The following is a 23,768-nucleotide window of genomic DNA, read 5'->3' as shown; positions in this document are numbered from 1 at the left end:
TGGCGTAACCTAGTAATGTTTGTCCCTCCCTACAATAACTGCTTCCTGGTCGTGTCGATGCATGTCACTGATAACTAGTACATCCATGTCAATGAGAGAGTACAGTATAATGTCACATAGAACAAGGTCAGTCTGAATGAAGAAAGCTGATGAGGAAATAGTGATGTAGTTGGTTGTTGTTTGTTAACAGGTTATAACCGTGAAGATCCGGGTTAGAATTGGTCTTCAGTAACCCATGCTTATCGTAAGAGGCGACTAACAGGATCGGGTGGTCTGGCTCGCTGACTTGGTTGACACATGTCACCGTATCCCAGTTGTGTAGATCGATGCTCATGCTGTTGATCACTGGATTGTCTGGTCCAGACTCGATTGTTTACAGACTGCTGCCATACAGCTGGAATATTGCTGAGTGCGGCGTTAAACAATCAACCAAACCAAGCCAAGCAATTGCAATCAACTGAAGGAGTAAGGTTTTCCCTTACTTTGGGCAACGTTCAGGCAGTATTAACCTTGAAGACACTAGGACCAGTTTCACATGCTGCATCCGTATGGGAATCGAACCCGAGAAATGTTAACAGGCCAAGCTTGATAATAATACCTTGTAAGAGGCACACATCTAGGAGTCAAACCTGGGTGCCGTTGTACAAAACAACCTTAACGCTAAGACTACCTTAAGTCTATGTTGAGGTATGGGAGTTATGGCCACCTTAGTGCTAAGACTACCTTAAGTCTATGTTAAGGTATGGGAGTTATGGACACCTTAACGCTAAGACTACCTTAAGTCTATGTTATAAAGGTATGGGAGTTATGGTCACCTAGCACTCAGACTACCTTAAGTCTATGTTAAGGTATGGGAGTTATGGCCACCTTAGCGCTAAGACTACCTAAGTCTATGTTGAGGTATGGGAGTTATGGCCACCTTAGTGCTAAGACTACCTAAGTCTATGTTCAGGTATGGGAGTTACAGTCACCTAGTGCTAAGACTACCTTAAGTCTATGTTAAGGTATGGGACGTGCAGTCACCTAGTGCTAAGACTACCTTAAGTCTATGTTAAGGTATGGGAGTTACGGCCACCTTAGCACTAAGACTACCTTAAGTCTATGTTAAGGTATAGGAGTTACGGCCACCTTAGCGCTAAGACTACCTTAAGTCTATGTTAAGGTATGGGAGTTACGGCCACCTTAGCACTAAGACTACCTTAAGTCTATGTTAAGGTATGGGAGTTACGGTCACCTAAGCTAAGACTACCTTAAGTCTATGTTAAGGTATGGGAGTTACGGCCACCTTAGCACTAAGACTACCTTAAGTCTATGTTAAGGTATGGGAGTTATGGTCACCTAACGCTAAGACTACCTTAAGTCTATGTTAAGGTATGGGAGTTACGGTCACCTAACGCTAAGACTACCTTAAGTCTATGTTAAGGTATGGGAGTTACGGTCACCTAGCACTAAGACTACCTTAAGTCTATGTTAAGGTATGGGAGTTACGGTCACCTAACGCTAAGATCGCTTTGTACAACGGCACCCTGTTATCTGCCAATAATGGCAAGGCCAAAGGTTGAATCAAGAATCTCATAGAATCTCCATAGGGAGGAATGACCAAATACAGTATATTGAATGATGCAGCTATGATCCTGTACATTGATTAATGCAAGTTTGATCCAGTGTACTGAATAAACAAACATGATCCTTATGTACTGGGGGCAGTTGGGAAGCCTAGTGGTTAAAGGTTCGCTCTTTACACCGTAAATGCAGGTTCGATTCCCCACATGGGTACAATGTGTGAAGCCCATTTCTGGTGTCCGCCGCAATGATATGGCTGGAATATTTCTAAAATCAGCTTAAAACATCACTCACTCACCTATGTACTGAATAATACAAATATGATCCCATGTACAGAATAATAAACATGATCCTATATACTGAATAGTACTATCTTGACCCTGTGTACTGAATTAAGCAACCAATGATATAGTAACCTATTTACAGAAGGGACCAGATCATCTTTGTTTATTCAGAGTATCATAACTTCACTCTGCTATGATAGGTATCATTAGGCCAAATAAAAAAATGTTATGGTTCCGATTACACCTCTTAAAAGTTTAGGGTAGGTAGGTTGGAATTTTTTTTTTACTTCTTCTTTTTTTAGAAGTAAAGTACGAACTGAAAACACATTTATCAATGTTTAATTGTTTATTCGATCAAGCTTGTTGCCAGCATGTCGACTTTCTCTATCAGAATGACAGACATGTTGGTACCGGGGAAAAAAACAATGGTATCTGAAAGGTTATTTTATTCATTCTGCTTAAAAAAAATAGGGTCGGCACCAGAATTCAAGGGTCAGTCCGGTAAATCGGAACCACAACATTTTTTTTTAGGCCTTAATACACTGAGCCCATATGTCATGGCAGCTTCAGTTTGAACCATTCAAACGACACAACACAAAAAGTAACCACCCTATCAATCAGTCACAAAAGCAAGAGACATTCTTAGCAAAGTTAATGATAAGAAAATTAGGGCGAAAGCTGGCGAATGGGTTTAGGGTATATATTATAATAGAATGGAGATAACAGATGGCTAATAGAAAGATTGGATGAGACAATAGAAAACATGCATGTCTGTGTTGAATGTTTTGTCATGTGACTAATCTAAAAAGCACTTGTGAAGCTGGTGTGACAGTTCCTTCCAAACTGGCACGACTGTGTCGAAAAGCCCCATCATTGGCATGTTCAACAAGAACATATTAAGCCCTGAAACAAAGCCCTCTAAATGTAGGGCCTTACAAATACTGAGAAGCCATTCAACATGTAATGCAGTGGTGAGCAGTCTAAAGATGTAAGTCAAATATGAAAATTGATTAAATGTTTTGAAGTAAGCTATAATGATCTTAACTGACCCAGAATAATTTTGTTATAATGATGCACCCATTCACCAATATCAATAGTTTACGATGAGCAGCAGCTGCAACCTGTACTTGGGTTTTTTTCCAGGTTAATACCTAAGGTTGCACCAGGTGCAAATAGGTTTCATCTCCTTTAATTGAGCCTTGCATCTGCACTAGTGTTGGGAATTGGTTAAACTCTCATAATTGATGATTGGTTCATTACTACCGATCAATCATCGAAACTAATTGGTTAGCGTCATTTATGAAATTTGTAATGCACATATAAATAAGGGAAAGAAATGTAGTTCTTTTGGTTGTTGTTTTTGCAAATTTTCCCATCTTTAAAGGATGACTAGTATGTCAGGAACATAAATTTCTTGGAATCTTTCAGATAAATTCAATCATGACTTGAAACGAGCTTGTAGTGCTTACGAAATGTAACAGACAAAACCAACCATGTGAAAAATATTGTTAATGAAAACAAATGTTCCAGAATTGTTTGTGTTCGATTATGAGAAATTATGATCGATTGCTTGGTCGTTTAGTCACTACGACCAATCTTCGATTATTTCAATTAATTGGACCACCACTAATCTGCACTGTTCCCTGACTGTATTGGACCCGTGAAGATCCGGGTTGGAATTGGTCTTCAGCAACCGGAGCTTGTTGTAAGGGGCGACAAATGGTCTTCGGGTGGTCATCATATCCCAAATGTGTAGATCACTGGATTGTCTGGTCCAGACTCAATTATTTACAGACCGTCGCCACATAGCTGGAATATTGCTGTGTGCGGCGTTAAACAATAACCAAACCAAAACCTGACTGTATTGTCATGTCTAATATCAAAATAACAATAATAATGCACTTCTCCATTATAACTCGATATCCCAAACACATCAGATGTTAGCATATAAGTTTTGTGTAAAAGCATCAACATTTTTAAAAAATCATTTCAAATTCTGTGTTGCGTCTGACTTTTTAAAAAATGGCCCCAAACAGGCCTTAGGTTATGTAATGTGTTTAATGAAACAAACTATGACATCAACATTAGAACACACAGTTCAGGATGAAAGTCAAATATATACAACCACAGTGAGGAGGTGAAATATTGGTGCAATATCAGGTGGCCATGTGGTGATTGTGTACTTAAGTATTAAACCTGAGTTAAGGACCCCCAATAAAAGCAGGTTGCTCAACATGGAGCAAAGCCTTGTACCTCCCAAGGAGCGGTGAACATAAACACTGCAACAGTCAGCTTATCATGGGCCTGTCAAAATGTGGCCAAATAACAAAATATGTGACAAGATGGACTGTGGACTTCCTAAATTGCAATGTTGTAACCATAGGCAGGTCTGATATTGTATTGGGTATGTTGCACTTCCGAGGTTATTACATATAGGTGGATAGATGGTATGATTGCCGAATGACCTATTTTATGTCTATTTGTTTATATTTAAATATTACACTCAGCATTGTTCCAGCTCCATGAAGGCGATCTATAAATAATCGTTTCTGGACCAGACAGTCCACTGATTAACATCACAAGCATTGCTCAACGTAACAAATATACGACAACAATAATGAACCAAAACGAAAATGATCACCCGATCATATTTGTTTAGTCTAACTAGAGCAATGGGATACAGGACCAATTCTAACCAAGATCTTCCTTGGTAACCTAATTATGTTGACCAAGCATATGTCAACAAGACCAGAACAAACTGAAATATTCATTTTTGGGTTTGTTGATTACTGCTGCACTCAGCAATTTTCAGCTATATGGCTGCGATCTGTAAATACTGGAGTCTGGAACAGACAATCCAGTGATCAACAGCATGAGCATCAATCTACGCAACTGGGATACGATGATATGCAGTCAGCAAGCCTGACCACCCGATTCCTTTAGTCGCCTCTTATTATAAGCATGGGTTGATGAAAATAAATTCTAACCCGGATCTCCATGGGTCGACTAAAATGTTCACTTGCAATACCAGGACATTGGAAGTCAGGCATCAATGAACAAAAGGTTAGGGTAAATACTAACTAGGCCAACTACATCAAGTTGTTTGAAAACAGGAGACGGAAACAATCTGCCATTCACGACAATCATAGATTTATGGTATATTTGGGATTCCACTTTTTCAGTAGAGATTCTCGTACTTTGTTTGGGTTGAGTTCTCTCCAAGGTTCAAACACATACTCTCAGAGTCAGTCTCATCCTAATTCTCAGCACACAAAGTCAGCAAATTAATACACTCACCCACCACATCTTCCACAAAAATGGACGTCTGACAACAGGTAGTCTAGATTACTTACTTTGTGTACCCCCCTTACTGGAGTAATATAGGTTGCCGAGGCCAAATCCCTGCCTGGTGTACAGAGGATGTGGAGTAGGAAAACCTGACATCACAACTATGTAGTTGGATGTACTATAATGCAGTGTACATCTGGCGATGTCTGGAGCTAACAACTAACTTTTCTGTAATCTCTTATGATTTACTAGCCTATGTCAGTTCGAATGGTTCATATGCCTTGTGCAAACAGACTAGCGTCTCCACAGATACAAACCTGCCCACATTTACCATGTTTAAACTCTGTTCCGTTTGTTTGTTCACTACATCAAAGCAAACTTTATCATGCTTAGACAGAACGAGACGAACCCACACCATAATAATCATATATAATAACGGCATTTGTAGTATGTTAAATTTCGCACCACAGAGTTACACGCTCAAAGCGCTACAATCTGATGTCTACTTTTATTTCATACAAACATATATTATATTGGTGTAGCGCCCATAAACTTTCAGAGTCTTGAGTGCTTGGATACCAAACAGAGACCTTCTGATTCCAAGGTGAACACATTGATCACTGGACTGAAGTAGTTAACCCTGTCAGCAAGCTGCTTGATAACTCCACAACTAGACTAAGGCTTAGTCTCTGAATATATATAATTTTGATAGTAACAAACAAGCCCATTTATATTGAAAAGGAGCCCTAGGGAGACCAGAGATTCAAAATCTCCAGAAGAAATCTAGACTTGCTTTATTTAGGGCTTTAGCACTGCAGAGAGGGCTTGGCAGTAGGAAATTAATGTGGTTCAGGGACTGTGAGACAGACTACTCCACAACCAGCAAACATGGCAAGTCAGACTTTTCACTTTCAAAAGTTTCAAATACTGCCAGAAATCATGAGTACAAGAATGCGGATGTTGTCGTCTTTAATTCTGTTTATGAAAGGAATACTGATAATATCGACAACAAGTGTAACTATCAACGCTTATCAACATTGTCTCTTATCACACAAGGTCCATGTCAACATGCCCGTGAACAACTCCACAACCACCATAAACAATGACCTATCTGTCACCCTGATTAGCGAGGGTATATACCACACATCATATCTCATACAGACACTTATCTCCATGCTACGGTGGCAACAGTGTCTTGTTGAACACATATCTATATTTACATCATTTTGAAATTAATGTTCAGTAATAAAACCATCAAAAGACAGTTTTATCTCCATGTTAAACCAAGAAAAACATTAAACATATCAGATAACACTGATGACTTTCATATCTCCTCGATCATGATGATGTAAGCTGCCATTTTATGCAATTATAATCAATACTTTAGCACAAACCACTTGAACATTTCTGCACAGCGGTATCCCTAGAGTGTGTCTCCCAGACCCTTGAGAAAACATTAAAACTTGAGTCTAGAATGATGGGGCAAGTCTGGACAGCTACAGCGGAACATTAATCCCTGTACTGGACACAAATTGGATAAAACTTTTTTGTACATATCTATGTTTTAATGATAACCTTTCTCTTATGACTATATGTCAATCTATTGTCATTAATACTCATGGCAATGAAAATTAGTTTTAGATATTAATTACAAACTACACAACAGTTACCATATTTATGTACAAAGGCATTATTGGCAGCAAGTAGATATCTTCTACGTAGAAATCTGTCATAATGATTGTTAAAATTGCTCACTGAACTGTTAAAATAGTAAAAACTATCAAATTTAGACGTAACTTTGCAATACAGTATAGCAGTTTTTCACAACAGTGATGAAAATAACCACTGGTGTCCTGAGTTCAGACCAGTTCTGTTAAATCATAAAGGTATTATAACAACGACAAGAAGAATTCCAAACATTTGGAGTATAGTAGACTATGTTATATCAAACTTGGGGACCACTAATTTTAGTCTGTTTTAACTGTAGTTTGTTATACTCATTTTGACTCATATATACAGAAAGTGTCTGGAACAATAAAAACCAGTTCATCAGTTTGCTATAAGCATGTTAATTATCAACACAGCTTACTTTATATTGTAATATGTACTGCTCAGGACAGACAGATTCTTGGTTAATTTTATGGCAATTAATTTTCTTGTCTGATAAGACACAGCATCTTTCACTATTTATTTTTTTACTTTCAAGAAGTTACATTTGATGATATGTTTTGCAACACACTGATCTCTCATATAATATATTATATAGATCAGTCAATTGTAAATTTCGTTGTTTAATGCTGCCCTCATCAATATTCCAGTTATATGAAAGAGCCAGTCTGGGCCAGACAATCCAGTGATAAACATCATGAGCATCTATCTATGAAATGGTCCATGACAGGTTAAAAACTCTCAGTGATAGCCTGTTAGCAGGTAAGTTATCTTTGTCAGTTTTCTTTAAAATACAGTAAGGAATGTTTCTGGGTTGAGACAAAACAGCATGCCAGTACTTTCTTGACAATGTCATGTAATGAACTTCAGGCATCACATCTTCTGCATGTAGAAGTGAGTGGTACCAAACAGTGTTTCTTCAGTGTTTCTTGGCCATGTTTTCAATAGGAAATCTTTGACCAATGTTGTTTTTCTTAGCAGATATAGGTAGAAAATCTATACATAATTTCATTTTGGCTGAAGGTGTGTTATAAAAAGGTTTTTTAACTTGGTGAACAATTATCTTTTCAAGTGGTTTGCCCATAATGTTAAGTTTCATAAAACATTATTTTCAGTTGTCAGATAGCTAACACTTCCAGTAAACTTAAAAACAATATCCACAAATTTCATGAATTTAAAAAAAGACTCTAAAAGACCCAAAGACTTTATCACATATCTACCACTGGCAAGCTACCAATACAAAAAATCTGAAAATCTGAGCAATGTTCAAAGAGCAACACAGCCAAAGTCCACCTTGACTCAGACCACAATCATATCCCCGATAAACATGATACACATGACACAAGGAAGTTGATTCACCAGATTAGAGAGAGACTATATGCACCTACATCTCTATCACATGGCCGCCATGTGGGAAATGTTACAGCTTTCACTAGTTTCAGTGAAAGGTTCAAAACAAAACAGAATTTGTGTACTTCCTTCCATAGCATGATGACTGACTGACTGACTGAGTTTGGTTTTACGCCGCTTTTAGCAATATTCCAGCAACATCACGGCGGGGGACACCAGAAATGGGCTTCACACATTGTGCCCATGTGGGGATTCGAACCCGGGTCTTCGGCGTGACGAGCCAACCATACAGCATGATAACAAGGAAGTAGTTATTTTCTTTGAGACAGTGAGACACAGTATGTCAGCAGTAGTCTATAAAATACAATTTATTAAACAAGACGATTACAACTGGTTTACCTATAGTAAAGCAAAACAATTTACACTCAGGCCAGACCAATTTTATTTCTTGTTTTACGGATTTTTGTCCTCAGAAAACCTAAAGGCAGGAGGGAAAAAAATAAAAAAATAAAAATCACTAGTCAAAATAATTTTCCTTTTAAATGCTAAAAGTATTTTATTTTTGGCAACTTATGAAGTTTATATGGGGCCAAAAAACAATCAAAATTTTGTTCTGTAAGTTTACATTTTTAGCCAATAAAAACATGAGGATTTTATTTTTGTGTAGGGAAAATTAATTTTTATTTTTTTTAATTCTAGAAAAAATACCACTGGCGGATCCGTAAAAAAAGAAATAAATTGGTCTGGCCTCATGGATTAAACATGATAAAATATGGCTAGTGAATTAAGATTTCTGGTCAAATCGACAGTATTTCAGCTACATAGTGTAAAACAAAAAATAACAGTATAACAGTGGGATGAGGATAAAAGATATGGTCAAGACAAAAAGAAAAGTCCAGGGCTCAAAATTTGATTTGTAAGAGAAAACATGTTTTGTGTTGTTGTTTTAGACATCTGCTAAAGTCGACCTATTATTCTCTGCATGTATTAATGTCCTAATTGTACTGAGGCATTATCACCGCATTATGACCTAAAATATATATATAAAAATACAGAAATGAAATTCATGAAACATTACAGTTACAATGCTCACACCTTAAAGAATATATACCATACAAACATAGGACTTTGCATTCTGATTCTGCAATGTTTACCATGTATATGATGTGCTCAAATCAAATAAAGACTACAGCATTTGAGAGTTGGATAGTTTGAGCAGTCACGCCACTAGATAGAACTTTGTAGCAGTGCAGGTAAAAATGATCTTATTGGTTGTGAATTTTCTGTAAAACTGCTGATGCCAATGAATGGCTGATAAGTTCACAATGACAGGCGTGATATATTCCTTTCAATAACATTATCTAAAAATGTTCCGATAGTAAACTTGATACTCCCATCGTCAATGCTTTCAAAATGAATCTATACTGATAATTTACATTTGACTTTAGTTTTAGTCAATCCATTTAACTTTAGCCTAATTCAACATGTTCTGAGGGCTCAAAGCAAATGAAAACCATTGTTCATAGTGTATGATATCTACCACATACACCATGTGAAAGAATGTAGGCCAACAGATGGGCGTTGCTGTACGAATGTACAAACAAGCAGATAATAGTAAAAACTAATCTATTCACTCTGAATACTTTTCAATATTACACCCTAGTCTATAACAGCAATACATTATAGTTAATGTTAGAGCTTGCTATACACTGTCATGATACCCTCGTGTTAACACTGTTGTTACACAGGTCAGGGTGCTCTGCATCGCAGGGAAATGTATGTAATTTTAAGTTTATCGAAGCATGCAAGGGCACTCACAAACATGTTTAGGTGTGTCCTCAGGAATTTAAGTGAGCCAAACAGCATACATTTTATGGTGTCCTCCCATTTGTGAGAACTCCCAGTTGTGAGACATTAATTAATGGTTCAGTGCACACAGGTGGTGCTTCCCCATCCCTACGATGAAAGTGGGAACAGCCCTGTTGCTGAAGAGTACCCGAAGGTGGCATAGTTCATTAATGAGTTAATTAACACATTTATTGTTTTCAATAGATACTGAAATACTGAAAATGATTATCGTGAACTGGTGATATATTCTACTTGTTGAAGGCCTGCCATAATGGTGATCGGAAAGCGCAGTCAAAGGTTAATAAATACATTTGGATTAATTATAGTTGCAACAGTTATTGCTAGATTTTTCAAACACGTAAATCTGAGTAGGTAAATTAATTTATCTTTCAAATGATCACTAAGTTACCAACACAAAGTGTTTATTTTTTAAAGCCATTTACCTGAGTAGGTTAATTACTTTATCTTTTAGAGTTTCATTAAGTTACCTCCACAAGATTCAGTTAAATAGCTAATCCATAATTAGCTGGGGTTAATCCATTCTATCAGATAGGGGAGTAAGGTGTGTTTTCTTTGCTAATTACCTACTCCACTGTCTCACAACTGGGAGTCTCACAACTGGGAGTTCTCACAAATGGGAGTAGACCCATTTTATTCATCTTCATACTGTGAATGCCATTTTAACAAGAGGCAGGTAAAAAGCAGTTGGTTAGTTAGTTTGCCTACTTCGCGTTCCTCGCAACTGAAAAAACAAATGATAAATATTCTGAATAAGCAGGTTAATTTTATGAATCATACTGTGCCTGAAGCATATCGATAACATTTACCACGTTTCTGTATTCATGTTAATTGTCTGCATGGATTTCTTATTTATCTCATCAATACGATCACTAAGTGTGCCCATCGGGCACAATGATCTCTGTTTTCTGATGTTTTATATTAAAGTGCAATACAGTACATGATTAACACTATAAAGGAATATCAAATTCAGCATTAGTTCTGACCATACCAATAATTTAAACACTCCCAGTTTCTGTGTCCTATACATAATCCTAAAATAAGTGACACTTGCAATAAAAAACAAAATACATCATGATAAAAATGAAAAAACAAAACAAACTTACATACAAAATCAGAATGAGTAAGTGAGTGAGTTTAGTTTTATGCCGCACTCAACAATTTTCCAGCTATATGGCAGCAGTCTGTAAATAATTGAGTCTGTGCCAGACAATCCAGTGATCAATAGCATGAGCATCGATCTATGCAATTGGGATATGATGACGTGTCCACCAAGTCAGTGAGCCTGACCAAAATCAGAATGAACATGCTTGACACTAAAAATTCAGATGGCAAGTCAGCCATATTGAACTTGATCATGTCTATATGCAGTTTCTTGTATTGATCTTGTGGTGCGTATGAGTTATAATTTCTAGCATGATCAATGGTTAAATGAAGATATTTCAAAGCTGAGGCATGCACATTACCCATTTTGAATTCAACTGCAAATTAAAAGGAAGGTGTATATATCTCAGTATTCAGTATTCAAGTTTATTTCGTAACAAGGCCTTAGGCCCACGTACAATACAAATAAACATGTGTAATTATAAGATAGTGGCATTTGACAATCAGATTCATATGTATAAAGAATGCAATGACAATGCTTCCTTAATGTAAGAAGAACAATTTGTTAGTGTTGAAAATTTGGTACAAGATAATGTGTTCAGAAAGTATTGTTGATCTATGTAATTTGGTAATGCTTTAAAATATTTACAGCGCAAATCATGATAAACTTTACATTCAAATAGGAAATGAAATTCATTTTCTACAAAATTATCATTACAAATATTACAAAGTCTTTGGTGCCTCAGAACTCCATCAAATCTACCGGTATTTATATATATTGGAAGTGCACTGATTTGTAACATTGTTATTCGACGCCTCGAATCTGGACCATGTAAATATATTAACAATTATTACTGTCTAAATCATCCATTGTAGAAAACTATTACAGGTATGAATATTGTAGAACAGGAAGACTATATCTACAGGTGATGTGTTTGGGGGTTTTTCAATTGTGGCTGTAAGATTTGGTATCCAGCACTATTCAGAGCAAACCTTAACCTGCTCACTACATCACATTTTATTAGATTCTCAGCATTTATGAAGCCCTACACACTGGATAAATGGTTCCATGTAGAATTCCTGATAGGAACATTACAAATCTGACTCGCAAGCTTAAAAAATATCAACATCAAAAACAGTCAATGTGTGTTTAATTATTAGGATATGGGTCACATATGGAAAATGGGCGGAAATCTTAAACTTCCATTAGCTAACAAATTTCCTTCTAAGGTGACATGCAATTTTCAGTTTTTAAATTATACACGTTATGCCATAAATTTGAGCTGCTCTTGTTTTTCAAATGAGGTGAAATATAATAAAAAAGCACAATATTTTATGACCATTGTTTGAAAAAAATGGTGACTAATACAAACAATGTGAAAACAGATGGCCTCTATCAATGCACTTCTGGTATCTCGTTATACCTCTAATATTGTCAGCTTTTTCATATTTATGTAATATTTTGCATGTAAATAAATGAAATAGCAAACAGTATCTTAATTTTCCAAGCAAAAGATACAGAAAATATTATATCAATTTAAATTGTTTGAAAATATTATATTTAGGAAAAATAGAGATCTGCTTAGTACATAGTGTCTATATCATGTATGGAACATATGAATGGTAAAAGGTACTGGTAGGTACAAATTTGGTCGAACTTGCTAAGAAATATAACCATTTAATCATGTTAACACATTTGAGAACAAAACTGTCATATGCTTAAGAAACATACCAGTTGCTCTTAGGATATATACATGAACCCTTGTCTTCGACGTGACAAGCTAACACTTTAACCACTATGCTACCCCATCGCCCACAATGATGCAGCCTTTAGTGATTAAGTTGTGATATACATGAACCCTTGTCTTTGACGTGACAAGCTAACACTTTAACCACTATGCTACCCCATCGCCCACAATGATGCAGCCTTTAGTGATTAAGTTGTGATATACATGAACCCTTGTCTTCGACGTGACAAGCTAACACTTTAACCACTATGCTACCCCATCATCCACGATGATGCAGCCTTTAGTGATTAAGTTGTGATATACATGAACCCTTTTCTTCGACGTGACAAGCTAACACTTTAACCACTATGCTACCCCATCATCCACGATGATGCAGCCTTTAGTGATTAAGTTGTGATGTCGTAAGATGTCTGAATATGTGAATAACCAAAGTATGACACAATCACATAATATGTGAATTAACTTTCAAATACTTCCTGCGTGACTGAAAGCAACAAGTGTTCTGTGCAATGTAGATTGTCAAGAGATATCTCTGCACCAAGCATCAATTGGCCATTTCCGCATCATAACCATTGTTTGCACTCAATTTGTTCAGTTCTTTATCATATCCATGTAATTCTCAGAACAGTATAAAAATATTATCTTAATTTTAGTAAGAACATTTTAAACATTGGTAAAACCATTTGCCTGGTTGTAGTCAACACATGAAATGGGTTATTTATCACAGATGTTGTTTACATCATGTATATACTACTTTACAAGCATGGCATTTGTTCTGAATGACATTATTCCTTCATTAACTCCTATTTCGTTTCCTTGTACTGAATCATTTTCCACTCGTCAGTTGCAGTTTTAAATGTTTCGATTCCTAATTTTCCATGTAACCAAAACTTCCTGCCTGTCCATGCTCACTCCGAGAACGTTACCTGTACCGGGAGAATGAATAAGAACATTCTCGTCAGTAACCCATGCTTGTCAGATGTGAAGTGAATAAAACAATTTGCCAAGTAACCTTATCTTCAGCATTACAAACATCCATTTTTTTTTCATCACCCATGAAGATTCGGGTTTGAATTGGTCTTCAGCAACCCATGTTTGTCGTAAGAGGCGACGAACGGGATCGGGTGGTCAGGCTCACTGACTTGGTTGATACATAACATTGTATCCCAATTGTGTAGATCAATGCTCATGCTGTTGATCACTGGATTGTCTGGTTTAGACACGTTTATTTACAGACTGCCGTCACATAGCTGGAATATTGCTGAGTGTGGCGTAAAATTAAACTCTCTCACTCATTTCTTCATCATGCTTATCACCTGGTTTACTACCATATATTGTACAGTATATGTAGAAGAAAATAAATTGTTGTTGTGGTGTTACCATGAATACTATGATTATGTCACCAATGCACATAAGAGTTTGGGTTGTCTGGAAATAAGGCATTGAGATCATGGCAAGTCAAAAAAGTATTTCATAACATAATAATAATAATACTAATAATAATAGTCCATTTATATTGCGCGTTTATCCATGCACATTGCATGCTCAAAGCGCTGACATATTACTCCTGGTCAACGAGTACAGAACACTCCATGTGGAGAATACAACCGGTAGCCTGTCAGGCGCTCAAGGTTCAAATTCAGACTACCATCGTATCATACCAGGTACCCAATTTTACTGCTTGTTGGACAGAGGCAATTTTGAACAAACTCACTTGCCTAAGGTGAGACCACATGCGTCACATGTGCTTCGTTGTGGGGCAGGACTGAAGTCCTAGAAACTTATCATTGCAGCTCTTACATTTATGAAGAATGTGAAAGAAAGGAAATCTATTGTCATCTGATTATAGTGACACAACAATTCTGGAAGTGTTTCAACAGCGCTTGATTGATGACCTTTATGTTAGTGACCAATTTCACTGCTTTAGCAATCTGTCCCTATGCACTGTGGAGAATCTTATCCAGAACAGTTGTAAACAGTATTACATCTACTAAATAGTAGTAGATTAATAAAACATTCAAATCTTAGTCACCTTTTGGAGGTTTTTAAAAAAAATTTGCCTTCTACAACATGCTGGGGTAGCCTCTTGGTTAAAGTGAATCCACTCATCATGTTGAAAACCCGGGTTCGATTTCCCACATGGGTACAATGTGTGAAGCCCATTTCTGGTGCCAATAGCCATGATATTGCTGGAATATTACTAAGTAGTGGTGTTCCAATTAATTGAAATAATCGAAGATTGGTCGCAGTGACCAAACGACCAAGCAATCGATCACATTTTCTCATAATCGAACACAAACGATTTTGGAACTGCTGTTTAGTCTTTAAAACACTTGACGATGGAACATATCTTCAAAGTTGTTGGGGCCTGCAAACTTGTTTAATTCTTAAAAAACTCACTTCACTAACTGAAAAGTCATGACTGAATATTTCTTGAAGACTCCAGGAAGTTTATGGTCATGATATATTAGTCATCACTTTAAAGTAGCGAGTTGCATCATCTTATACATATCTGCAATAACAACCTGGATAGGAAAATCTGAAAAATGATGTTAACCAATTTTTTTCGATGATTGTTCATTGGTAATGAAGCAATCATCAATTGTGAGATTTCAACCAATTGCCAACACTATTACTAAGGGCATAAAATCATACTTATACTCTACACAGAGACGCCAACCCTGAATCTAAGGAAAACAGAGTCATGACTGGCTGAAAGCCAGGCCTGAGCACCAAAGGTGCGAGTTGGGCATGAGTGCTTGGTCGGCTCTGCCATTTTGCTTCACTTTGACATGCATTCGGAAAAACTTTGTCAATCTTCATCATCAATAACACAGAATATACACAATCGACACCCAAAGGATCAAACACTAAGCTTCTGAATGCTTTTACCAGTGTTCACTCAAATAAATCACCGGCAACTTATGAAATTGTATACCGCAAAAAAATTCAGAATTTTTTTTTAAAGAGAAATCGGAGAGCAGATTTTGTATTTGAAAATCAGAGTAACTCCTCCAAAATCGGAGTGGTTGGTATCTCTGTCTACAAGTACAACATGCATAGGTTGCTGGGGACCTGTTCTAAACTGGAATCCCTATGGGCAGTTTGTGGCAGGTGTACTGATGCTGCTGATGTAACATGTAATACAATGTGACATATGAATATTTATCCAAATATATATTCTAAGCATGTGTTCAAGTATTATTACTTTTTGACTCCATTGTACATATCAATTGCCTCCTACAGCCATATCTTTTCACCACAACTAAAACGGTCCATATTACATCTGATATTGATAATGTTGATACACTGGTATCTGTTAGGTTACCATGGTTACTTTGACATAAGTTCTTATACAATATGAACCTACCAGGTACTTGCAACATTCAACTTCAAGCATCTCATCGCACATGGTTTTAACAGGAATATCATATTTACAATAATCTGTTTTAAATAATATTTATCATGTTCTTATTCAGAAGACAAATGATGTAACAGATAGAATCCGATAAATGATGCATGTTTGAGGATTAACGCAAGAATAAATTAATACGTAGTGATCAATACATCCAAGCAGACTTTTTAAAATACCGGTTTGTCTCAAGTGGACAGTGGACCAATAAATCTCTGAAGCTGTTAAGATAGTGAAAATTATTACTGACACATATGTTGAAAAACAAAAATTTCGTAATTCCAAAAGTACTTTGTAAATATAGAAAACAGTATGAATTATTGATAGATAAAATCCATGACCATTACATATAATTCATAATTATTTCAGTTGAGACACAGAATAACTTTCATAATTGTGATTTTTTTCCCCCTTAGATTTATTGAGAAATTGACAAGATCAATTTTCTACTAAATGTTGACCAGGATGCCACAAGGCTATAAATTTAGGTAAACTATATGGTGGACCTGTTTGTCTAAATACACATACAATTTAGCATAAATAGCCATGAGAAGGATAATTGTATATTTAGAGGGCTGGAATGTCTGCAGTGAGCAGGGACTGTTTGTTCAGACAATGTGTCTTAATTGATTTACGATAACTGGACAGCAAATTCAGTTCTGTGAGATGATGTGTATATAATAGTTAATACACCAGCAATTCTGTGCTTGGATATCAAGTCAAACGTTTTGACAATTTTAAATACACAATAATAAACCATTTATACTAAAATGTAATACCAATGTTATAATCAGTGGTGTCACACCTTTCAACAGTGATACTGCACCTTAAAATGTTACAAAAGTGAATCATGTCAAATATATATTGATAATGACATTATTAATATTTAAAATGAAATGGTTTTGTCAAGAATTAATACAAATTGTTGACAATAAAAAGGTACTTTAAAAAACATAATGTACAAAATAACATCAAGCATCGTTTGACATACCGGTTAATACACTGGCTGATGATGTAGTATTAACTGTTATAACCCAACGATTATATGGGATAACTCTTTATCAAACAGTGATGTTATCTAAAGATAGCCGTGGCAGACATTACCTCACGGGATTCCTCCCTCGCAGATGCCTAGATCTAAACAGTTCAGTTCTCGGTTACAATTCTTGCGTGGGCCAAGATCTACCCACTGCGAACTGTCTGTCAGAATGGTTGGCCATCACTTTCATTTCAGCATTATACGTCTGCCACATGGCGATCCATTCTTTCTGCTTCCCCAAACGAGGTCATATTGATACTTTCATCATCTCCAGCTCATCCTAGCGACCAGGGGTTAAGCAATGCACATTTTCAAAGTCCATAGCTATATAGCACAAGGGCGTGAATAGCTCTGTCCACTTTCATCACATAGCCTTGGTGAACGAGGAAACAAAGTCAATAGACCTACGTGTACTCTCGAAGCAGTTAGTTCAGGGTAATAAATAATTAATTAATGTGGATTAATTTAAATCATATTATTACAGTAGAAAATGCCACAATATTTATTCCACGTTCATGTTAATTATTTAGATTTTATTGATAGAATCGAAACAATCGTAAATTTAGAGAGTACAAAGGGAGGTAACTTTTGTTAATGAGAGCAGGGCGCTGTGTTTTCATTCATTCTGAGAGAGTTACGCAGTGTAGAGCTGATATCGATATGTGATCTCTGTGTTACATTAACACAAACTTGTAACATATATTGGGTTACTGATTGTTCCACGTTATCGAATGTACAGGCATCATTACAATTTGTTTAAAAAGTCCTCCAAGTAATTCAGCGAGACAGTGTCCAAATCCGACTGGATATTCTTGCATAGAAGTAGAGAAGAACTCTTTCTTTATTTCTATGATTCTAGGAATGGCCAAATTGGGACTGTTTTCAGTATGTATCATTGTGTGATTGTTTGACGTAGATGTCCATGACATATGAGTAAGAGAAAGATTCGGCGATATGCGACTTTTATATTTACTTTTACATGTTGCAGCTGGTACAATGCTGGCAAGTAAAGCTGAAAGAGTCCTTGTGGGCACGGGTACTACAGATACAGTATGTACCATTGTACGTACTCCAGGAAGTTTTTGTATGCAAATATGTACCCTACCCAAAATCAAAATACAGAATGATACCCAAGGATGAATCATTACCCAGTGCTGAATAAATATGTCGGGTTCCTTGATTCAAGACATGGAACACCGCGGGTTCTACAGTTTCAACACAGAAACTGTCAGACTACTTTTTAGTAGCATGGGAAGCATCTCGATGAGATCAGGAAAAACACCCTGAATATATTCAGTCACATACATATAGTACTCTTATATTCCTTAATACACAACATTGTCCACCATGCACTTACAGTCAGTGGAGCCAAAACTGCAACTGGTTTCTGTTTCAGGTTGAATCTTTTAAACCTACCTACACTTTTGGGTACTGTTCTATATTCTGAACTCAGAATTTGCCCTGGGGAAAAACATATCTGTAGTACTTATGCTGAAAATGAGCCCTTCAGCTCTAGTAAATGTGGGTAAACATCTCAGATATATTGTAGTACAAACAGACGCACACATGCACACATGTACATGCACCTCCCATAAGACTGACTGACTGACTGAGTTTGGTTTTACTCCGCTTTTAGCAATATTCCAGCAACATCTCGGCGGGGGACACCAGAAATGGGCTTCAGACATTGTACCCATGTGGGGATTCGAACCCGGGTCTTCGGTGTGACGAGCCAACGCTTTAACCACTAGGCTACTCCACCGCCCCACCTCCCATAAGAAGTGTAATAATCTTAAAATGCAACATTAGACACCATTTCATCTCCTCTCATCTCCACCTACCCTATTACTACAGACAAAATAATTGCTAAATTATGCTTTCTTTACTTGTTGAAATACACCACCCACATAGTCCAATAAACCACATCTATAATTAAACCAATCATGTTTCATGTTAATTTCATAGCACAGATGCCTCCAAAATATATTAATAAAATCATGCCTTCCACCTCCCATTTTGTTCAAATTTGATGGAACAGCCTCAATGGTGTAGTGGTTAGAGTGGAAGGCTGCGGGTTCAATCCCCGACTGCGTCATACCAAAAGACGTCAAACTATGGTACTTGTTCCCTGCCTGGCGCTTGGCATTAATGGGTACAACAAGGACTGGTTGGCTCAGAGTCAATATAATGTGTCTGAGTGGGGAATTTATGCTTAACTGTGGCGTGGTATCTAAATGAGCTGGCACTATAAAAACAGCTTAAGTCTCGGCTAGTACAAGTGAAATATTCTCAAGTACGACGTTAAACCCCATTTCACCTCACCACCTCAAATTAGATGAAAAATAATAGTTCATTCATTGAAATGAAGAGTAATCATTTATGTTATGTCAGAAAGAAACCCGTGAGGATCCGGTTAGAATGAACCTTCAGTAACCCATGCTTGTCGTAAGAGGTGACTAACGGGATCGGGTGGTCTCGCAGGCTCGGTTGACACGTGTCATCGGTTCCCAATTGCACAGGTCGATGCTCATGCTGTTGATCTCTTGTTTGGTCCAGACTCGATTATTTACAGACCGCCGCCATATAGCTGGAATATTGCTGAGTGCGGCGTAAAACTAAACTCACTCACTCAGAAAGGAATATCTGCCACTGAAGCTGATGGAAAGAAAGCACAACGAAATCGCCTAGAACATGACTCGTGTTTTTTTTAATATATGCTATTTCACTCCCTTTGTTAACCCACTGGCTTTGTCAGCTTACGGATTAGCCAATTTTTGTAAATCAAGTTGTTTTTGTCACATTCAGTGTGTAACTGGACTGCCGCCATATAGCTGGAATATTGCCGAGTACGGCAAAAAACAAAACTCACTCACTCAGTATATAACAGTACATCCCCTCCACTTTATGTTACACCTGCTTGACAACGATACAAAATTCTGTATCGAAATGTTGCACTCACAAAATAAAAGAAGTCATTCATAATGTTTGTCAATACTGTACCAATATTGCTATCACGTTCCCCATATTTGGGAAGTCTAGTGCGACAGCAGATGAATCAACCCCAGTCACCTGCAAGAACTTTGGCAAACAATGGTGATAAATTCTGGTTGGTGTTCCATCAGGTTCTCCAGTCTATGTAGTGATGTGTTGGGGTCGAGGTCACACTAATTATTTCGTTATTGGCTTCTGTTCCTGTTGTGGAGGGAGGGGGTGTCATGGAGCATGGATTTTTCCATTTAAATGACAATCCACTTTCATCATCTATTTTTACAGGGATGATAGCCTGGAGTCAACTTTTGATAGTAATTTCATTGTGGGTGAGTATTTATAGGAATTAGTTGAAGAAAAATATGTTTCTGCCCGTTTACGCTGAACCAAAATATACTCTTCAAAAAAAGAAACTTTGACATGCTGTTTTTGAGTTTACCTGCTGAGTGCATATAACTAATTCAAACATGACATCATTACTCAGTTACAGTAAAATCATCACTTTATAAATTTCCAAAACATGATTACGCAGAAAGTGTTTGGTAAAATCACAGAGGGCTACTAAAGCCACTTGATCAGAGTAAAATGTCAGTATCTGGTGTGACCACCATGAGCGTCGATAACAGCTTGGTAGCGGTGATCCATAGTAGAAAGGAGATGCCGAATGCTGTCTTGAGAAATGTTTTGATACACTTGATGAAGTGCTGTGTTCAGTTCTTGTAGTGCCTGAGGTGGCGGATTACACTGGCACAAGCGTCAATGAAGAGTATCCCATAGATGTTCAATGGGGGACAAATCCGGTGATAGAGAAGGCAAAGGTAACAACTGAACATTGTTTTGCTGGAGGAAGACCTGTCCAACATGTGCAACATGAGATCGAGCATGGATTGGTTTGTGTCAAATATTTTCCTATACTTCAAATTTGTCCTATGTCAAGTTTCTCTTTCTTCGAAGAGTATATATGGGTTGTTATCACTGCATAGAAAGAATGTTTAATGCAGATGATGTAAATTAGCATCAAGGTATTTTAAAAATTGTGTATTAAATTAGCCGCAGAAATAAAGATTTGCTGAAACATGACAGTTTTGTAGGTGTGCGTGCGTGTGTGTGTGTCTAAAGTGTTGGCTCTTCATGCCGAAAACCTAATGTTCAATTCCCCTCATGGGTACAATGTGTGAAGCACAGTTCTGGTCTTCCCAGCTGTGATATCAAAATCGACTCAATGCCTAAAACGTGGATTTCTTGATGACTGTTTGCAGCAGTGCTGAAATGTATGAGTACAAGTCTTGCCTTTTAGGTTACCTGAAACAGAATACATTGTTTTTGTCCACCATTTGTTGTGGCCAATGGAAGAGTGTCTGAGATGCTGTGGTATAAACATATTTTACATATACACTCAATTTCTTAAATATATTATAAATGAATGTGTAACATGCATGGGGTTGATTGCTAATGCATTTTTTTAAATATTTGTGTCTCTGTGTGATCTGTAACTGAAACACTGTTCAAACAGGCAATAAAGTCAACACACTGTTTTTGTGTTCTAACAACCAACTTGCATCATTGACCTGGCTTATCAGTTTGTCAAGGTTTATGATATTGTGAAAAAGCTGTCCTGAAGTTTGTGTGCTCTATGTTATACTTCATCTGGGCTAGAAAGTTAATAGATGAAGTATGATGTAAAGTATGATATAGGTAAAAGTGCTTGCCATCGTGAAGCATGTAGCTCTGCTTTAAATGAGATTGGGTGACAAATCAAAGGGGTGACAACTCCGTAACATTACAAATATTATCTGACAGCAGCAGTTGTACAAGATGGTTAACTATCAACCAAAACACATGATGTGAACACATGGACTACCTGAAGCAGTTGGCATGTACCCAAACACTTTACCCCATCATGCTCTGATACAATGTCAGTGTCTTAATTTTGCCACAGCATAATCCATATTGCAGCACAGACATGAGCCTACAGGAAATATTGTATCGAGTCATTCAAATATATCTAAAACTTCAATGCAGAGACCATTGGGGGTACATGGCTAAATGACAGTGAAAATGAATGCATCTCTGTGAATCAGGTGTGACGCCATGAGTTCACAAATGGGATGTACATCAGCGTCAGACGTCCCAAGGTTCACTGAATTATTTTCAACTCTTCCACAGGGGCGGTTGTGTAGCCTAGTGTTTGCTCATTACACTGAAGACCTGGGCCTAGATTTTCAAAGCTCTCTTAACGCTAAGACAGTCGTAAGTGCCATACATTAATATTAACTTACGAATATCTTAGCGCTAAGAGAGCTTCGAAAATCTAGGCCCTGGGTTCGATTCCCCATATGGGTATAATGTGTGAAGCCCATTTCTGGTGTCCCCTGCTGTGATATTGCTGGAATATTGCTTAAAGCGGTGTAAAACCATACACACTCACTCAACTCTTCCACAACACAATTGTTGGTAATAAAAATATGGCAGTCAGTTTGATCCCACTTCAAGTGTTATCATACACATAAACCCAGCAGTATACTAGTTTCACAACTTCAGTATATGATCAACTTCATAAAAACAAAATGGAATAACATTCTTATTTGCTAAAAGTTTATTTTTGCAAATAGTGATTAAGATATCCAACACATAAAAATAGTGCTATAACTTCTACACTATACAAGGTTGGTAAAAACCTCTAAATATGTGTGTATAACAATAGAATATAATAGGTATGATAATCACACAAGTCTCTTAAGCATTTCACAACTTTGTTCAGTCAATGGGGTAGACATTCCACTGTTCAGGTCAAATTTAGGAATTAATGAAGGTTTTAAATATACACACTTGAAATGTTGCAGATATTTTATCAAATCACATGAAGTCATACTGGAGAACAACACACGAAAACATTTCTGATTCTAGATCACCTGTATTATGTGAATTCATCAGTCTCAAATGAAATCAAACGGACTGTAACAGTTATATGAATGGAATTTTGTTTTGTTACATTGTACTTTGTTAATACCTGTAGAGATCTCTATATTTTCAATATCTGCATTTTTACTTCAGTTGTAGCTGAAATTGTAATATTTTTACAATTGTATCTTAATGTAACACCTGCTCTGTACAAAGGGTTAGCCTAAAGACAAATTTCCTTTTTCTGACAGGCTAATAAAGAGAGCAACCATTCTTTCTTCACAAATTTGTTACATAATTATAATAAATCATCTTCAAAGGAAATTGTCTGAAAATAGTTATTTAAAAATTGGACATAGTCAGTGTCTCTTAAGTTACAGATATTCCTATGGGGATGTGCAGTTGTAAAATGCATAATAATGTTCACTCACAAACACTGCAGTTACAACTCTTAATAGGTATGTTACAGACAAGCTGCCATCCATCTTAATGCCTTTGTGCATTGATCCTGAGAGGATATCTTTTGGAAAAGCATCCATATGTGAGACTTCTATATT

General features: G+C 36.9%; 1 protein-coding gene across 1 annotated transcript in view; it reads right to left on the bottom strand.

Moving 5' to 3' along the window:
• Window positions 1-17,727, bottom strand: part of LOC124282601 — a 45,349-nt gene extending 27,622 nt beyond the window's left edge. The window contains 1 exon segment of the mRNA XM_046718623.1: window positions 17,388-17,727. The gene's annotated coding sequence lies outside the window, so the exon portion shown is untranslated.
• Between the last annotated feature and the right edge of the window lie 6,041 nt (window positions 17,728-23,768).

The sequence above is a fragment of the Haliotis rubra genome, unplaced genomic scaffold, assembly GCF_003918875.1.
Source record: "Haliotis rubra isolate DU_JTF1 unplaced genomic scaffold, ASM391887v1 Scf30, whole genome shotgun sequence".
Lineage (NCBI taxonomy): Eukaryota > Metazoa > Mollusca > Gastropoda > Lepetellida > Haliotidae > Haliotis > Haliotis rubra.
Note: the sequence above shows the minus strand (reverse complement) of the source record. Positions and strands in the feature narration are given on the sequence as shown.